Here is a 6,448-nt window from a genome sequence, read left to right as displayed (position 1 = left end):
ACATGGTGATTTCTGTAGGTCAGCCATCTTTCTCCTACACACCTAAAGGAGAACCCAAAGAAAGAATGATGACAAAAATACAATCTTGATTATATACATTTACGCTGTGGCTGTCCCTCCTTAGTGGCAGTAGCAGAGCTTTTAAAACCTGCTCAGTCACAGGTATGACTTTTTAGGTGATGAGACAGATCTCCCTTCCGCTGCTCCCTACTGCCAGCTCTCCTAACTGAAAAGGCTGCAGAGGGTGATCTGATACTATTGAGCTGCCCCAGACCCACAGATTTGAGTTTGGGATTGAAAGAGATCATTAATGAGTACTTGGGGACATATAGCTGCTAATAAATAGGGGGAAGGTTTGGTCTGTCTTGGTTTAATTTGGTTTGTGTTGTCTATTTTGTTTAATTTGTTTTGTGTTGTCTACTTGATAAAAACAAGACAAGAAGACCAGATTTTCAATAACATTGAGAAAGCTTTACAATAACTGCCAAATCCAAAATATTACCAGTTGTGTGGTAGGACTCAGAATCACAATATTTTCTTTTTAAAGTCAGATGAGTTTTAAATTAAAAACATTTTGTTTGTTTGTTTTCTTAAACCTCATGTAATCATCTGTTACAACTGTGAGAGCTGGAAACATCATGATCTGAAACTCCGGGGTTTAAAGTATACACCTGGGCTGATAATGAAACACTTTATGAGCAGCAATAATGCTATACACTTTCATTAGCCCTTTCTTCTTAATGATACTGTGTTTCTATAACAAACGAAGCATGCAAAGTATCTGCACTGGGAATGACTCGGGGATTAAATGCTGTCATGGGATTAGGGTGGTTATGCCACTCACAGCAATGGAAGGGACACTGAAAACCCTCTAGACAAGGCTAGATCTGTTGATAGCAGAAGTCTTGATCTGCAACTAGGAGGTAGCCTCAAGTGGCTTGAAAGCTGTCTCAGACAATGGTTAACATAAATTGCCAGAGATGCTGCAGTAGTGGTGGTGATGGTGTGTGTTCTGTACAGTGTGACCCTGCTAACATAAATTCAAAGAGACTATGGGAAAAATGTTTGTGTTAGGAATAAAATTTCTTTTAAAAATAGATGGTGAAATAAAGAGCATGAAAGTAGGCACTTCAAAAGACATTTCACAGCAAGCCATATCTCACATTAAGTGTTTCACAATTAGGACTTGCACTGTATCTTAGTACTTTGTCTTCAATTTATCAGCCTGAGTAGTCCCTGAGAACGTTTCTTCCATGACCCTCAGAGCTTCTGTCAGAATCCAGTTGCAAGCCAGCCTCAGGAGTTTATGTTGCTAATTAGTAAGGACAACTTGAAGATGAGCTCACAGTCCCAAAGGCAGCAATAAGTTGTTCTAATCTCTGTTAAGAAATTAGATCTCCTTTTCTGCTGCTCCTACTCAGTCAAAGTATGGAAACAAAGCTGTAATGCACTGCAAAGATAAGTCAGTACCCTGTCCAGCAACGGCAAAAATAAACCATTCAAACGACAACATGGTGTGCTCTAAGTCCTCATTACCAGAACTGAGGTTACTCAATTGAAGTGTGCTCCATAAAGCAGCCAAGCTCCTTAGGAGAAGCAAACCTCTTGAAACTAGATGTCAGGGTTCTGAACCCAAATTTCTGCAAGTTCTTTCCTCTATCATCAACACAGGCAAAGGCTGTGGGATCTTGAAAAAATCTGTCAACATGCATCTTTTCAATGACTGACCTTCTCACAAGCATAGGCACAGTCTGTGCTCATCTGCATGGGTGTCAGGCAACCGGTTTTGAGTTATTTATCTTTGTGTATGCTGCTGAGTGCACTTGCTTGTGCCAAAGACTGAAAAAGTTCCAGCGCTCATAGGGATGGAAATTGCTACTAAGGGACTTCAGCAGATAATCGGACATGTCTGCAGAGATCTAGTGGTAGCAGACCTGTATAACTTCACTTTGCTCCAAATTGCCCATCTCCCACAGAACCTGGAGAAGAGCAAGTGAGTCCTCCTCTGTGGAAAGCACCCGTAGTTAAGTGGTCTATGACAATTTTTTATTCCAAGCTGACAGAGTTGGCACTGATGTGTTTGGAGACCACTGACATGATGGAGCTTTGTTCAGGAGGTAGCAAATGGACAACTTGCCAATGATGTCCAGTAATACATAGGATCTTCTTCAGGAGAATGTCTGACCATTTGTACAGTCAGCTGGATAGAAAAGCAACATGCAGTGCTTGCTAATATCATGTGGTATCTGCAAGCAACAAGTGCTATCCAAGTATTTTTAGGGGACCCTTAGTACAGAATACCAGTTTTGTCTTCTTGACAACAAGCAGGCTGACAACACTATACAGGAGCTGTAGCTTTTCTAGCAGGGATGTGATAATAGCTTTGTCAACTGTTTTAGGAAGGTTGTGAGTTTGCTTATTGACATGTTCATTGCTTTTTATTACATGCAATTCTGTACCAGCAGGTCAGATAATTATTATTAGGAGTTAATCATAGTATGATGACCGAGGTCAGGGCTTCACTGTGCTAGAGAATTTGGAGGTATAACAAAGAATCATGTCAGTCCCAGTAGCCTGACACTCAAACTAGAGGGCTTTTGGCTAGAAAGATGATAAAACAAACAGCCCTGGGGAGCAGAGGGAACATGAAACAGTGCAGAGACAGCCAGGAAAACAAGGATCATATCAAACCAGGTGTGAGCTACAGGAGATTCTCTTCAAGTTTCTGAAATGCCTCACTGAGACAATAAATTTCCCAACAGATTGAACTTTCAAGTTTCGTGTGTATGTTAGAAACACACATGAGAATTTGGTATGTTTCAAGACTTTTTAAAAAAGAAAAGAGAATGACACAGAATATGTGTTTGGGCTTCTGGTTGGGAAAAAAAAAAAAAAAAAGAAAGAAAAATAGAATAAAAAGATATCCCTTATTATAATGCTAAACACCATTTGAATCCAAAGGTAATTCATCCTTAATCTCTTCCTTGTAAGTAAGTCAGTAAGTAGGGAAAAAAAGCTGAGTACATCCAAAGTACCCCTCTGTCAGGGACAGATTTTTTCCCACAGTTCATGTATTAATACATTTCCACTCTACCTGCAAAAGGATTTTGCTATTCTTGCTTTGAAAATCAGGAGTAGATTTGTAGTAGCCTCTTCTTATTTTGATTTTCCTATACCCTGTTTCTATTAAGCTATGCAGCATTTCTCCACTTGGTAAGTTTATGGCCTTCAAATATCATGGGTTTCTGTTAATATGGTTTTAACCAAAGACCACATGCTGTCCTTGACTTACACATTGATCCCTTCAGCTCATTGATCATTTTCCATCTTTTTGGCCACACTCCTGATACTGATAGTGTCAGAATCTTTTAGTAATATAAGGCTTAAGACTCATTGCAAAAGTTCTGTTGATGTGGCTCCTGTGATATAATCTGAGAGATCTACCTCTCTTCACCCCAAGACAGGATGCCTTTGTATGTGCCTGCTCTCTTCTGCTCACTAACTACAGCACAGTCTCCAAAATAGTGTTGTGTGCTCCCTGGATGTAATACACTAAGTAAGAGAAACTACAGATTCATCAAAACTGTGGCTAGAAATACTAACTTTAAGTACAATAACTCCGCAAACTTTGAAATTTCCATTTGAAAGCAGTGCAAAGAAAGACTGCAAGGGTTAGAGGCAGGCTGAGGAGAGAGAGGCCATCAGACAAGCAAACATTTGGGAAAACTTAATAGAAAGCCTTCTAAACTTTCTTCAGTACACACGCTGATGGGGAAAGCAACTGGCACTGCTCATTCCTGAGATAGATTTGCTGGGCTGCGTTGAAGCTACAGCTGCAGTGTGCCCTCTCATGGCAACACCAGTTGCTTTCTCTCTGTTTCGCACAATGGCATTGCACAGGGAGCAAGGGTTGATTTGATTTTTTTGTTCTTCGCTTTTACTTTTCCCTGAAAAAGGTACCTAAGAAGAAAGTATTAAAACTGTATGTTGTGGCATGTTTAGAAAACAGGTTTGAAGCTTCATGTCCAGAGCATCAAACAGTGCCCCATCTGCCAAAGAACATGAAATAGTAAACAAAACTGAAAGAAAGGCTAAATGTCATCAGGTTTAGCATATGCTAATGACACGTATGGCTTTCATACCAACGCATATATAAAGTGAAGGAGGATTGTTGGTTAAAGGCACTGCATTTAGCACATAACATCAAATTGTTTGACTGAATGTTTCTACACTGGTGTCCTGGGTTCAGCAGTAGCAGTCAGTTTTTCTCCTTCTTAGTAGCTGTTGCAGCACTGTGTTTTTGACTTTCAGCCTCGGAACAGAGCTGATAACACTGATGTTTAGACTGACCAAGGACTTTGTGAGTCTCATGCTCTGCCAGGGAGGAGGAGAAGCCGGGAGGAAGCAGGGACAGGACACCTGACCCAAACTAGCCAAAGAGGTATTCCATACCACAGCACGTCATGCCCAGGATGTAGAACTGAGAGTTCCCGGAAGGGCTGGAGCACTGCAGGGTGGGGGTGAGGTACCGGTTGGTGAGCGGTTGTATTCTCTTCCTTGTTATTTCCTTTATCATTATTATTATGGTGGTAGCAGTAGTGGTTTGTGTTATACCTTAGTTATTAAACTGTTCTTATCTCAACCCGTGGGAGCTGCATTCTTTTGATTCTCCTCCCCGTCCCTCCAGAAGCGGAGGGAAGAAAGGTGGGGGGGGGAAGTGGACTTTGTGGTTCTGATTTACGGCCTGGGCTTAAACCACGACAACTGGCTCCACTGCAAGCCAGACTCTGCTCCTGTTCCTCTGTATTACTACAGCATTTCGAGTAAGAGGATAACTAAAGTATTGTCATTAGTTTGTAAATATTCTATCATTAGACCTGTTTTGAAGATTGTGTTCCCATGGCTTCCTCTGCTTCTGGTACCTTATTCTTCTCTGATGTTTTTCCCTTGTTTCTTCTCAAACTCTCCCCCTCCACCACCTGGGATCCAGTGCAACACTCCTACAGTTCCCCTGTATTCCCAGCAGAACTCTCCTCCTCTGCTCACTGAAGATGCTCCCAGTCTCACGGCATTTTCCAATGCACAAAATCATAGTTGGAGTACTCTGTGACTCATACAGCTCATCCTTTCACATTTTTGTATCAGAACAGCCACATCAGTCTTGTTTATTTGATATTTTGCTTCTCTCACTGAATGTTTAAAATCACACAGAAGTGTCTGAGAGCTCAAAGCAAGAGTTACAACTGTGGCATTAATACCTTTTAATGCAGTGATCTGGCACTGTTGAAAACCAGAGGCATGGGGCAAATTCTACCTTTTCACAGTTTTCTGGTAGGCATTGAATATCCAATATACTCTGATCACATCAAGTTTCAAGTTCCAAAGCTGAGCTAACCTTATGTGCATGAAGAAAATAAATGCATTCCCCTGCCAGGCTCCTAGCTTCTCCATCAGGATAAAACCAGCACCACATGGGGGTATGTGCAAGTCCTTGCTGATGACACTGCATGCTCCAAGCACACACTATTCTTGGAATGACCTGTCGTCCTGGGGTGCAGGTTCATAATGGTGCCCAGGAGCCATGCGTGCACATCCTGGTATTTCTGACTGCAATGTATTTGTGTTACTACTTTCCCTCTGGCTCATTGCCTTTTATATTTACTTCAGCATGCCCATTCACCTTAACATTTAAAAAAAAAAAAAAAAACAAAACCAAAAAATGAAACAACCACAAATAAGAAAATGGTCTAAATGCCTTTTCTGTCAATCAGGCAGCTTCTGCTTCAACTCATTCTGCCGCAGCTGATCTTCCTATAATCTGTCCTTCATTGTAATAATATCAAAATCAGCCAGTTCCAATACCTATGATTATTAACACTAAAATCAGTGATATTTACTATAAAAAGGTGAGGCTGTTTTTAGAAACTAGAAACCAACCTGCAGGCTCACTTTGGATTTCAACAGAACCAAACCCCACTGGAATGGTGCTGAAAAACTATAACAAAGCTATCCAAAATGTGACGATAATCTTGCTCCTGCTTGCCTTAGAAATGAGGAGTTGTAAGGTGATGCTGTCTAGCTACAGCACTTTTGCCCAGCACTTGGGAACACAGTTCAATGACCCTTAAATGTTCCTTTTGTACTTTCTGTTTGACGATTTGACAGGAATTTTGTAATTAAGTCAACTTCCATCATCAAGTTACAGTTTTCTATGTCAGAAGAAATATTTTTTTCTGGTAAATAAGGAGCAAGGGTGTCAGAATGTGGCCCTTCATATTAACCTGTGCAGAAACAGCTGAGAGTTTCGCTGTTGAACATCATTCCCCCTGGTGCATGCTTGTTTGTTCCTCAAGCCTCACATTTGTTTTACTGTTTGCAGTAAGGTTTGTGCTATGTAGGAGACTGCTGGTGGGAAAGCTCTAGGAGGAGCAGAAAGGTTTCTATGTCT

This window comes from Psittacula echo (genome assembly GCF_963264785.1).
Source record: "Psittacula echo genome assembly, chromosome: 2".
NCBI lineage: Eukaryota > Metazoa > Chordata > Aves > Psittaciformes > Psittacidae > Psittacula > Psittacula echo.
This window is presented reverse-complemented; position numbering follows the sequence as displayed.